General features: G+C 38.4%; 2 long non-coding RNA genes across 2 annotated transcripts; one reads left to right on the top strand and one right to left on the bottom strand.

The window, feature by feature from the left end:
- Nucleotides 1-877: 877 nt before the first annotated feature.
- LOC145425387 (uncharacterized) lies at nucleotides 878-1766 on the top strand. Its single transcript, XR_013906060.1, has 3 exons — nucleotides 878-994; nucleotides 1080-1191; nucleotides 1272-1766. It is a non-coding gene; the product is annotated as an uncharacterized LOC145425387 (long non-coding RNA).
- Nucleotides 1767-10331: 8565 nt separating this feature from the next.
- Nucleotides 10332-12191, bottom strand: LOC113018760 (uncharacterized). The gene is made up of 5 exons (XR_013906058.1): nucleotides 11951-12191; nucleotides 11564-11640; nucleotides 11427-11477; nucleotides 11100-11333; nucleotides 10332-10933 (listed from the first exon to the last, which is right to left on the bottom strand). It is a non-coding gene; the product is annotated as an uncharacterized LOC113018760 (long non-coding RNA).
- Nucleotides 12192-13356: the final 1165 nt, after the last annotated feature.

Here is a 13356-nt window from a genome sequence, read left to right as displayed (position 1 = left end):
GACCGTCTAAATTTCAAATTGTTTAGACAAAATACGCATTGACTTTTGATGCCATCTTCAAAACATAGATGTGCAATACATTATTTTAATCTTGTTTATCAACCGCTGTATGCATTTTGATTTTCAGTGTGAATTTGTACAAACAGGGCCCTGTTTCAGGAAGCCGGTTTAGTGGAAAAACTGAGTAAGTATACCCTGAGTTAACGAAAACTCTGGGTTTTCGGTTTCACAAAGCGAGTTCAGCTGCAGCCTGAGTGAGTCACTATGACGACACACTCCGTGAAGCTAACCTGCCCCCTAGCAGGTTTACTACAACTAACCCTGACTGTCTCCGCCCCTTTGTCGGAAACCTGACAGTAGGAAGTGTCGGACATGGCGTGCCACTTCCTTGAAGAGCCAGTAGATCGTGAAGCCCAAATTCTCCGCAGAGCTCTCCGCCGGGAGAGAGTGATCAGAGCGCGTTTGGACATTTTATCATTTCCTGATGATTTTCTGTGCGAACGTCACCGTTTCTCAGCACAATCTATAATTCATTTGAATAACATCCTCAGGCCTAATATTGCTCATGTGACACATCGTGGACATCCTCTCAGTTCTGTACATATTATTTGTATTGCACTTCGGTTTCTTGCAAACGGGAGCTTTCTGTATAATATTGGTGACGCTGAGCACGTTTCCAAGGCTACCGTCTGTCGGGCAGTCAGGAATGTTACAGTTGCACTGAAACGTCTCCTGTACTCGTTTGTGGTGTTCCCCGGTCACAGACCCACAAGATTTATCAAAGAGGGATGCCACAAAATTGCAGGTATCAGGATGAACAAAACTTAATTTATGATGTGGTGATACTTGAACTACTACTTAAATTTTACATTTATTTTCACGGTTCCCAGGCGTGATTGGCTGTACAGATGGCACTCACATTCCAATCATTGCTCCTTCAGTAAATGAAGGAGACTATGTGAACAGGAAGTCTTTCCACAGCATTAATGTGCAGGTACATAGTTCCCTGTAGCATTTCAAACTAACAAATTATTTCATTATAGTAATGGATGCTAATTTGTGTTCTCTGCACTGTGAAGATCATATGTGATGCTGCCAACATTATCACAAATGTGGAAGCCAAGTGGCCAGGCTCTGTCCATGACTCACAAATATTCCGTGAATGTACACTGAGCACAAAATTTGGACATGGTGAGTTGAAAATACTTTAAAATATATAAAGACCAATTGCTTCAGGGACATTTGAACTGAAGTGTACCCTTCTGTCTTAGGAGAGTTCACTGGCTACTTGCTTGGTGATAGGGGGTATCCATGTTTACCCTATTTGCTTACCCCTTACCCTGACCCTGAACCGGGCCCACAGCAGCGATATAATCTGGCTCATTGCAGGACAAGAGCCAGAATTGAAATGACTATCGGAATGCTTAAGGCCCGGTTCCAGTGCCTGCAAAGACTCAGGGTCACCCCAGAAAGGGCATGTGACATTATTGTGGCATGTGTGATTCTTCACAACATTGCCACAATTAGAGGAGAACACTGTCCTTCTGAACCAAACATCAGCAGTGATCCAAACCATGAACATCCTGACCCTCCCACGGACATACAAGATGGAAGCGCAGTCAGAGACACCATATGTCACAATCATTTCTTTTGACCCATCACCTCAACATGTTGAAAGAAGAATAAACTGATTTTTTGTTCAACTGGCTTTATTGGTCACCTGTGTTTCCTGTACACAAAGTATTAAAAGATGTAAACCTCATAAAGTGTCTCTGTTGCTTCCTCCTCTGTAACAGCTGTCAATGTTTCTTCATTATTTTCCTGTAGTAAAGAAATAAACAACATTGCTGTTCTACTGTAAACTCATATAATCTGTGGAGTATTACTCACAACTGCATGTTGGTCTGGCTCAACAGGAGGCTGCACCAGATGCAGTACACCATCACCATCAACTGATAGAATATGAGGTTTATACAGGTCACTTATAACTTACAAGGGACCAAATGGCAATTAACAAACATACCAATCACCTTACACTTCATTGTCATTATGCTCTCAAAGACAACCAAGACTGAGGGAAGGCAAAATCAGTAGGAAAATAACTTCACTACAAAATAATCCATTATGGTAAAGAGTTTATCAAATGAATGAGTAGCACTGCAAAGGTGACTGTGAAGAAAGGATGTATGCACATCATGTATTATTTTGAATTTACCCCCTATGTAGGCACTTGTGTCTTGCGGGGTTATTGACTCAGAGGATGTCCCCGCAGAGATGCCTTCGGCCACAGGGCGCCCACTGTTTTGGCTGAGGGCCAACTGCTCAGCCTCTGTGAGTGGTGGTGGTGGAGGACCCCCACCTGTTTTTCGGGCCTCCGCTTTTTTTCTGTTGGCTATAACGGGCCACATTTGAGCATACAGAGTAAGCAAATATGTACTTGTAATGTGCTCAGATAATTTCAATAAGTGCTTACAGAAAGAAAATTAATGTAGCCTCTAACTGCAATTGATTTACATAGGACAAACAGACCAAGCACTATGGCTCATAATACAATTACACCTTACCTGTTTGGACTATATTTTTATATTTCATTTTTACTTGCTGCCAGGAACGTTGGGGGCCTGTTGGGTTGCACCTGCGCTCACATCACATCACAAAATAAAATGTATAAAATAACAAATAAAATAACATATGATAAAATAACGTGTTAAATGGGTGGAAATCCCTCGATCAATGTTTAAATTAACACTCACACATTGACTCTGTCGGCTATGTTTTGCCATGCATGCTCACTTTCTTTTGCAGCTGTGGCTGTGTTACTTTTTTCCGCGGAATTTGCATGTTATCGGCATATGCTGCCATCAGAATTTCGGCCTCAAGCGCTGTGAAATACATTGACCGCGCCTTCTTTCCCTCCGTCTCCATGGTGACTCGCTTAATCTGTGCTCCGCTTATCAGGGCTTTATGTATCCTCGTCCGCGCGCTTCACTTGGGGTTAAAGCAACTCCGCCTTGATTGAACTAATTGTTATCAGCCTTTCTGAAACCGAATATTCCGAGTTGGACAGTTCGGGGTTACTCAACCGTGAGTGTCGTTTTTCACTCTGAGTTTTCCAAACCGGCTTCCTGAAACAGGGCCCAGGAGTTACTTTTGTAATTGCAGGATCACATATTTTCAATGGTGCTTTTTAGACACTGATTTGAAAGATAAATGTTTGTGTTAGAAGCAGCTTTGCGGGATTTGTTTTTAATTTGGTGAAACATAGTGTGAAACTTTTTTTTCCCCTTAATTCAGTATTTTTTACAGGTTTTAACTGTGTGGTCTTTCTGGAAAATGTAGGCCAACTTGTGAAATAAGAGCGTGCACTGTGCTCTTCAGAACTGTCAGCTTTGCTCGTTTCATGGGTCCTCTGTTGATAAAACTGTTTTGTTGTTGTTGTTGTTGTTGTTGTTGTTGTTGTTTATGGATCCCAATGTTTAGAGACAATAGCGAAAGCACCGTGTGTCTCTTTAAACTGTAGATGTAAATTCTAAGGCTACATATTATTTATCTCGCACTGAGTCTGCTTGGCATATGCTGTGTATAAAGGCTCTGGACATTTCCGAAATGATGTAGAGGCGGCTTTAGCGTGATTAATTTATTACAGTTTCAGTTTCTTGGAGGTTTTCAGTTTTCCCTCCTGTGTCTATGGACAGTATGGCTGGTGCAAGTTTTTTTTTTTGTTTGTTTGTTTATTTGTGAAACTGAGCGTGTGGACAATTCCGACTGCGCTGTTTGATTTGATTTTCGTGTTGGATCACTTTCTTTAATTGTTAATTCTCAGCGAGCGGTCAAGAAGCATAGGACTCACAAGTTTTGCCGTGCCCCAGTGGAGATGCAGATCCCAGCATGAAAGCTGAGGGACCAGCCAGCCGGCAGAAAGGCCAGTTGATGCCGGGACATGCGTTGGAGCCGACTTTGCTACAGAGCGTTTATGACAGGCGTGCGTTGCTTATGCATAAGAGAAAAGCAACAATACAGCATGTTTCTCTGCTCCAAGACATCCGCAGTCCTTTCACACGGTAAATATGTCTGTTATAGCCTGCGCTTCATAAATGTCCCTGTCTGTCAGTGCTGATTATTCAAACCCTGTTTAAAACGCCACTCATTTGTTGTCCAAAAACATTTCCTTTAAATTTGCAAAGTTACTGATTTAAATATATATATATTCGATTTTTAGCTGGATGTCACACATATGATAGACTCTTGAGCATATTTATATAGAAAAATTCACAGTGGTATAACCATGTTAAATAAAAGATGCCCAAGTGTGCACCAATGCACTCTAATGCAAGCCTTTAAACTGTATGTTGATAAGTACATGAAGCGTATCTCTATAAGATTTCAACATTTCAATATGAATGAAGGCTGAAAACTGATTAATCTGATTAGATTATCAGAGGAGAAAACAAACTCCGTGTAGTTTAAAAACTTTAATTTAAGCAAACTGAAATGTTGCTGAACTCTGATGGATGTGTCTTTTAATCTTGTCAACAAAATCCGTAATCATCTAAATCTGCCATTTATCATCTAGTAAAATGTTCCCTCTGCTTCTGTTGCACATCTCCCCTGACACTCTCTGCTTCACCTGTCCTGTGCAGCTGGTCCGACCCTTGCTTGCCTCCTTAAACTGGTGTGTTTAAATCTCTTTACATCTGTTGTGAACTTCACACAAAGTTTGTGGTAACAAAATCAAACTGATGAAGATCTCCTTTGAAAAACACACACTCACGAGACAAAATAAAACCAGACTGCTCAAAGTAAAAGCAGAGCCCTCACAGCTGGTAGTACAAAACATAGTGACAACATGCGTATTAGATACCCTCAGTCCTAAAAGCATGAATATTTAAAAAAAAAAAAGAATCCCCAAGAATTTCATCCTAAAAAAATGGTACTGATGGGGGTGTTACAGTGAAAAAAGAGGGCAAATTTTCATCTGAAAATGTTGAATTTTAGTAAAAACAGTACTCCGTAGTTTGATACTGTCGTTACAGACAAAGTGGATGTTTAAAGCATTTGGATGCGCATTTGAAATGCAGTAAGTCTCCTTATCAGCTGGAAATATTAAAGCCATAAAATGACTTTTGAGAGTGGATAAAAACTATTGACCAACAGCAATGTTGAGCCTGTTCCAAAATTTGAATGTACATGTGTTGAAGGTGTGGGTCTTGTTGAATTGTTAAACATATTTTTTCTTTAATCTGAAGAGCAAAATAAATAAATAAATAAAAACTTTTAATTTTCTTCGCCTAGGATATCTTTACTTATCATTGCTGAGTCACTAAACACTAAATTAACACTAAAAGATGCAGACAGTGAAAGTCTGGTTTATTTCATGAATACAGTGAAACATTTTACAGTTTACAAAGGAAAGCAACATATATGATAAATAGATACACATAACACGGACAGTGAGAAGTAAAACTCATCGTCTTACCAGATGTTATATTCTGTAAACCTAAAAAATAAACCCCTGAAATTAGAGTTTAGTGTTTTAAGTCTTCTATTAAAAAACATGAGTCAACATTACTGAAGTGACACTTTAACAGTGCTTCATATGACAGTCTTTACGATGAAAAACATGTTCTCTCGTTAGTCACATGTCATGAAAATGTCCAGAGTTAGATGATGATCATTATTAGAGCCCGCAAGAGATTTTTCACATTATCCCCATAAACAACATGCTCTTATATAGAAGTCATTGTGACAGAAAGATTTATATTCTTGTTTCACAATGTGCATGAACTCAAAATCTTTAGTTTCATACTTATAAAGTATAGAAAAGAATACATTTATTCCAATGTATGAAATACACTTTTTGTAAAAGAAAAAAGGTTGTTTCGAAATGCATTGAAAAAGAAGCTCCTGCCATGGTCTGCCTTCTGCGAGCACACACACACACACACACACACACACACACACACACACACACACACACACACACACACACACACACACACACACACACACACACACACACAAACTCACATAGTAGCACACGCAGCATTACACACACACACACACACACACAGAGCGCAAGAGAGAGAGAGAGAGAGATCATTAACGCAAAGGATTGCAGCAGCTTTTGGATTTTCACTCTTTAATATGAACATAAAATTCATTCCAATTTTTGTCTTAGCTTCAATTAAGATGTGTCTTTAACCTTTCTTGTTGAAAATGTTTACTGACATAGTAAAGAAGTAGTTAGGGAACTCAGTAATTATGAGCAGAAATTGCTTAGGGACACTTTCTCAAATAAAGAGGATTTCATCATCTGCAGTTTGTGAAAAAAGTGCCACATTAAAAAACAAACCAGCAGATCCACAAAGTATGGATAGAGACTCTTTTCTAGCTATAGAGATATGCTTCATGTACTTATCAACATACAGTTTAAAGGCTTGCATTAGAGTGCATTGGTGCACACTTGGGCATCTTTTATTTAACATGGTTATACCACTGTGAATTTTTCTATATAAATATGCTCAAGAGTATCATATGTGTGACATCCAGCTAAAAATCGAATATATATATATTTAAATCAGTAACTTTGCAAATTTAAAGGAAATGTTTTTGGACAACAAATGAGTGGCGTTTTAAACAGGGTTTGAATAATCAGCACTGACAGACAGGGACATTTATGAAGCGCAGGCTATAACAGACATATTTACCGTGTGAAAGGACCGCGGATGTCTTGGAGCAGAGAAACATGCTGTATTGTTGCTTTTCTCTTATGCATAAGCAACGCACGCCTGTCATAAACGCTCAAAGTCGGCTCCAAAGCATGTCCTGCCATCTGGCCTTTCTGCCGGCTGGCTGGTCCCTCAGCTTTCATGCTGGGATCTGCATCTCCACTGGGCAAAAACAGACAAAAAGCAGTTCGTCTCCCCATTTCTTGAGATACACGGCGTCTTAAAGTCTGAAACAGTCAACAAAGTTGTTAAAAACAATGTGAGAATCCAACACACACACACACACACAATTTGCCCTTTCAGCTCGACTGTCTAACAATAAAAGTCTTTCTATAGTGTCAGGATAAAAAGACAAAGTAATTCCTGTTTTTATAAATTTACCATGAAAAGCCAAAATGCCCACAGCGACTGATGAACCTAACTAGAAGAAGACAGAGCGTGCACAGTGGAACCGCTTTGCCCGGAAGTGCCCCTTTTCTCGGCTGAGTGAATGCGCGTTCACTAGACTGCATGTGCGCGTGCTCGTACGTGCGAAAGGTGCCAGTTTTTTAAGCTCGGGAATGAGGGTACCCCCCCCCCCCCCTCCCTCACAAAGGTGCCATCTATATTCTTCTGAGGATAGTGAACATGAACTTGTTTACAGTTTAACTGCAGGATTTGTTCTGTAGTTTTTCCTCCTAGGGGACTTCACGCTCCTCCTGAGCGCTATGCGCCACCTAGTGGTATTTTTAAGTAATGCCATGGAAGATGTGAAGTGTAGTGGGATCAGCAATTAAGCACATAACAAACACAAAGAAGATATACTGGGGTGTTCCCTTTTTCCCTTCTTTTCTTGTATGAAGAAATAATCTGAACTAAAATCCCCATAAGTCTTTTTATCTCTTAACCTTTTAACAATTAGTTTAATCCAAATTTATCAAACACACATTTTAACCTTTTACACTCTCCCCTATTTTTTTTCATGTCTCCTGACATTTTTTATGTTAAGGGAAGTATGTGTCTAGCTACTGTGGTTGAGTGTAACAGTTGTCCAGGTATGGATGTGGGTCTGTGTAGTATGGGAGTGGAAGAGTACTGGGAATACCCTGGAGAGGGTATGGGCAGAAGAGAGTTCACCCCTGCATTCAACTGCTGCTCAACTGTTATAGGTGAACCTCTCTCTTAGCCTGCCAGTTTGCTGCGATCTCCTCACATTCTCTGTTTCTTCTTGTTGTTTATTCCCATCAGCTGTTGGGTTAGCTGGTGGCTTGCTATGCTAGTCTGGCTCAGTGTGATGTTCGTCATCCAGTGCAACATCCTCAAAAGCTCTGTAGTGGGCCTGAGTTACATTCTCACTCTGATCTGGGATGTTAGTTTCCTCCACGACAGTGGAATTCATGAGCTGGTGCTCAGCCTGAGGATGGTGCACTGTATGTGGATGTTCTTCCTGTTGAGATCTCAGCCTGTAACATGGAATCTTTTGGTAAGAGTATTCTTCATCAGAACTGGCTGTGTTTTGGTCATGTGTGTCAACAACTGCCATATTTTTTGTTTTGTTACCTTCTATTGTCTCTGGTCAAACAATATGGAAAACCTGGGAGTATCTGAGCCAAAAGCACAATAACATCAAGCAGGTACAGCCCGTTTAACAACAGGATTAAAAAGAACAATGTTTCATAAAATAGACATATAGTCAGAGAACTCTGCGTCCTCGATGAGTACGTTATGGACAGATAAACTATGTGACAAAACCAAGTCCAGTGTGTGACCATGTTCTTGAGTGGCACAGAACAAAATTACAAGAGTTCACTAAGTCCAGAAAGTCTCCCTGGCTAAAGACTTACAAAATCTATAATTTTAATATACAGCAGACGTATGTATTAAAATCACAGAGCAGAAGGATCTGGTTATACCATGATGCACAATCAGCAAGAGTGAAGCGGCCATCAGTTTTAGGCCTCACCGCACCCGAACTTCGAATCAGGCCTGCATCAAGCACCGTGCTACAGGTGTAGTGTGGACAGGTTAAAGTGTGTGTGTGTGTGTGTGTGTGGGCCCACTGTTACACAATCGGTTTAAATTGAGTAAGTGTGTAGTTGATCAAAGTTATTGTCAAAGGTTGAAATTCATCCATGTTAAAGGTGTGAGCTGTTGTAGCTGAAATAACAGTTGAAATACCTAAAAAGGAGGTATTTTGGGTTGATAATCTTTTATTTAAAATCCATGTTGTCATTTTTACAGTATTTTTGTTTGTTTATTTGAATTCAATCCATTTTATTAAAGTAACTGTTTATTTTATTCATTTCTTTTGTCTAAATAAATACCCGGTGAGGGATAAATTTGTGTAAAATACAGTTGTGGTGGTCCTTATTATAGCAATTAGAGGGTATCAGGTATTATTATTAGTAGCACTACGAACCCAGGCCCAGTCTCATTGTACTATATACTCTAGCTTTACCATAGCTACGTGGGACCTGGGTTACAAAAGTATTCTGATTCTGATTTAATAATTCATTTTGTCACTCCTTGCCCTCCATATTTTTCTGGGTCACCTCCTTGTGAAACTGTTTCTCCTCCAGGTTGGGTAAGGTTATCACAATATTTTTGATAGATTCAATCAGGATTTGATGTCAACAGTAAGGGTACGGCACATTTTGTACGTCCTGTGGTTATCCTGAATCTGACAGCAGCCACTGTAAATGTTTTTATGAAGCCATTTGTAAATTGTGTATATGTCAAAATAAGTTCACTACAGTAACATTTCTGTTTCTCCCCTTTGTTCAGAGGTGTAATGTTAAATATGTAACACCTTCAAAATAACAGCTGCTCCTTACTGCTGCAACCAACGCCTTTTAAAAGGCACTAATGGTATACTGAAAAATAATGAGCTACATTTCTTATTGTGGCAAGTTGAAGGTTGGCTCTTGTTGGGGACTGCAGCAATCTACTTGCATCCAAAGGAAACACAAGAAGGTTTTTAAATCCAGCATGGTATACCTACTTGAGACCAGTTTCATTTAGCAACTGCCCCCAACCTCTCGCAACCAACTGCCTGGAGGTTTCCAGGGGTCATCAACAAGTCTCTACACCTTTTGCTTCTCAAGTCTCAGTCAAAAGATTTAGAGACTTCTTGTTAATTCTGCTGAGTTCAATTTTGCATTTGCATCTAAAAAAAAAAGAAAAAAGAAAAAGAAAATTCATTGGAGTCTTTCTCAATTTATGTTATTTCAGTGTTTTGTAGTTTTCTTACTGTCCTTTTGAACTTGCTGGTTGATGGTGGAACAGTGTTTATGAAAGAAGAAAATCAAATTAGACCTGACTCCATCATTATAAGATCACATGGGCCTTTGCTATGCAGTGTTTGTTGTTGTTATTACAAATGGTAGGACAGTCCCTATTACATTTTACATGATGTAGTCTAATATAAATTGTATATATAGTGTAAGAGTGTAAGAGCACAATTAAATAGTTAAATTCTTATGATGCACATTCAGGGTCACAGGAGGACTGGAGCCTATCCCAGCTGTCATAGGGTGAGAGGCAGGACGCACAACAATATATTTCATAATAAAAATGTAAAAATAAAAAGGATTCTTCCCACCTCTAAAATACCTGGAAATGATCAACTACTTAAATTTCTTTTATTTAATTTAATTTCTAGTATAATTACTTTTTCCTCCAAAGCCTTGAATTATTCTTCCCCTGATCTGCTGTTTCTAATGTTTTTGTAGGTAAATATATTTAGGTTCAAACAAAATACACAGGAATTTGGTCAAATACAATACAGTAGTAATTACCTGGTATCAACAGTGGTTATACATAAGTAACATTACATGGATGTATTTAAAAACAGCACAGAAACTGGTAATAATGTAGAAACAAACATTTTTCTACAAGGCAAAACCAATTAAGAAGCATATAGTAATAGTTTTGTTGCAATATGATAACCTGTTAGAATTTTTAAAAGTACATACATTAGACTTCATATACAGTGAACCATAGGATCCTAATCTGGTAATGCTGGACGAGTATTTGAGCCTCATCTCCGTCTTCAGGCTGTTGTCGTTTACAACACCAAAAAGTGATGAACAGCAGCCCCAACAGGCCGTAGGTCAGGTTGGTGCTCCAAAATGCAAACAGGTAGAAAGTCTTGTTGCAGTAGATAATGCCTGTGGTTACGCTCTTATTGAAGTTGGGTTTTATATCCGAGTACATGAACACATTAACTGTAAAAATATTTAAAATACTGTTGTAGTGCATTGTTAAAAACAACAACAGTAATTCATTCATTGAAGATCAATATAAACTAAAAACCTGGGTTTTTTTTTTATTACTATTCAGAGTATAACTTGCCTGTACTTTTTCTCTTTTACTTAAGTAATTAAAGCTTACCACCAAGGTAAAAGAAACAGATGACGAGGAGGGGCACAGAGCAACAGCCTATGTTGCACCACTTGCACCGCCCTCGGTGCAGCAGGTACAGCAACTGCTTTCTTGGTGTAATTGGAAACTGCTGCATTCTTTTCGCTGTGCACATGCTCAGTGCCAGAAATGCAGATATGAATCCATAATTATAGATGCATATGGGGATGTAGAACTCTCCTTTGCATTCATCAGTTGCTAAAGCTGTGGTGTACGGGGATAAAACAGAAACAAATGTCAAAATAAAATTCTGTTGAATTTAAACTGATCATTACAACAACAGTGTCTGTCACTTACCAGCTATCACTTGAGCAATGAACAGGATGCAGGAAATCACCAGGATACACCCTAAAGAAGAGCAGATACAGTGAGTCCCACATGACACTACGCACCGTCTGCACATGTGTAGAAGAATTTCCACATCAGCCTCTCACCTAATATTGTTGTTCGAGGTTCGGAGGTGCATTTTGGTCTTTCACTCTCTGGCATTATTTCTAGTTTTATATCTGTCCTAAAAAGACACAAAAGACATTCATCTGTTAAATTGGCAAATAAAAACAGGTAGACTGAAGAAAGACAATGAATTTTACTTTTTTTTAAAAATCCTTTTTACGTTGTAAGTCTGCCAGAAGGACGTGTAACTATTTTTTAATCAAACCTAAAATGACACAAAGAAAGCCACAAGATATTCTCCACTTTATATTTCTGTTATACTGTTAAGTGATAAATGGAAACATACCATGATATAACACATGAATAAAATTACAATGTATGATTTAAAATGAAGGAAAAACCTGATAATGTAAAAGCATATTACCTACTTTTTACTGATTGTCTTTTGCAGCATACAGAAGAATTTCAAATCACAAATAGTAGTCTGTGAAAGAGCAAATTGTTAATTCTAAAATCTAAATGGTTATTGGATACCCAAAAAAGTTCAACAAACAGATATTTCCATAAGAAATCCACTTTAGAAAGCTTGTAAACATCATTCCTGTCTCAAAATAGTTAGCAAATTAAAGTGTGAAAGTGTTATGTAGGCTGTTGCAGACCAACCTGTTTGTGTGTCTGGCAGGACTTCCTTGAAAGGGACTGTTGCAGGAACATGGCCACATATAACATGGGCATGTCAGCATGTTGTTTCAACTTCCTTTTACAGCGTCTTTCACTTTCTTTTTTAGTTTTAGTATTCTTTTTCATCCAGCCATTTACTGAGATAATTATGTTTTTAATCATTTGTTTGTATGCAACGTTACATAAAATTCTTTTTACATTTACTTCTAAGGAGCTCTTTTGCATTCACAGACCAGAGAAAAACATCACTGACAGCGTGTCTGTCACAGCAAAACCTCAGGAGAGGAACACTTCCTCTCATTTGTCCTAACCCACTAAGACCTCGCTACATAAACATTTTTATGTCGTATTTCTCCACAGGACGAGGTTTGCCTGTTTTTCTAAAATATATTCCGGGTTTTAGTTCCCACCATGAATCTTTTTTTAATTCATTGTTGAGTGTGAAAAATACTATGACAGTATCATTCTTTTAACAGCTGACCAGGATTAGAGAAGATGGTGTCAGATAAGGACAGTCATTTTTAAAAATAATATTTTGTTCATGTTAATTTTAGGACAGCATGCATTTTGTAACATTAACATAGACATAATACATTAAATTACGTCAAATTCAGCACTGTGTAAAGGTCTTTAGCCACGCCTTGTTTCTTTATGATGTATTTCTAAGCAGTCAGACTTTGGATATTGGCTGCTTTTTCATTTATTTTCATTCCTTTTACATTTAGAGATGGTTTTTTTGTTGTTTATTAAGCAACTTAACGCTGATCTGTGAGTCATTCAAGCATGAAAAAGGCTGTGTTGTGTCTATGCATAACAAAAAACCCAAAGCCAGCCACACAAACACATAAATTATTTACATTTTGTCTGTTGAATCTATTGAAAATACCAAAGATAAAACAATTTGACAGACATAAAATGGAATCCTTGCACCAATGAAGGGCTGTAACCAATGATTAATAATCATTACAGACTGTAGATTCTCTGACTGTTGAGATTGATCAAAATATATTTTTCATAAAGGTATTTTTGAACCAATGAGGGGGATACAATCATCTTGACAGAAAAAAAGAACAAAGGGCAGCTTTGAATGCCCTTGAAGAAGCCTGGAGAACTATTCCTGAAGACTACTTAAAGAAAGCCCGTGTTGAGGAAT

This window comes from Astatotilapia calliptera, chromosome 3, assembly GCF_964374335.1.
Source record: "Astatotilapia calliptera chromosome 3, fAstCal68.1, whole genome shotgun sequence".
Lineage (NCBI taxonomy): Eukaryota > Metazoa > Chordata > Actinopteri > Cichliformes > Cichlidae > Astatotilapia > Astatotilapia calliptera.
Note: the sequence above shows the minus strand (reverse complement) of the source record. Positions and strands in the feature narration are given on the sequence as shown.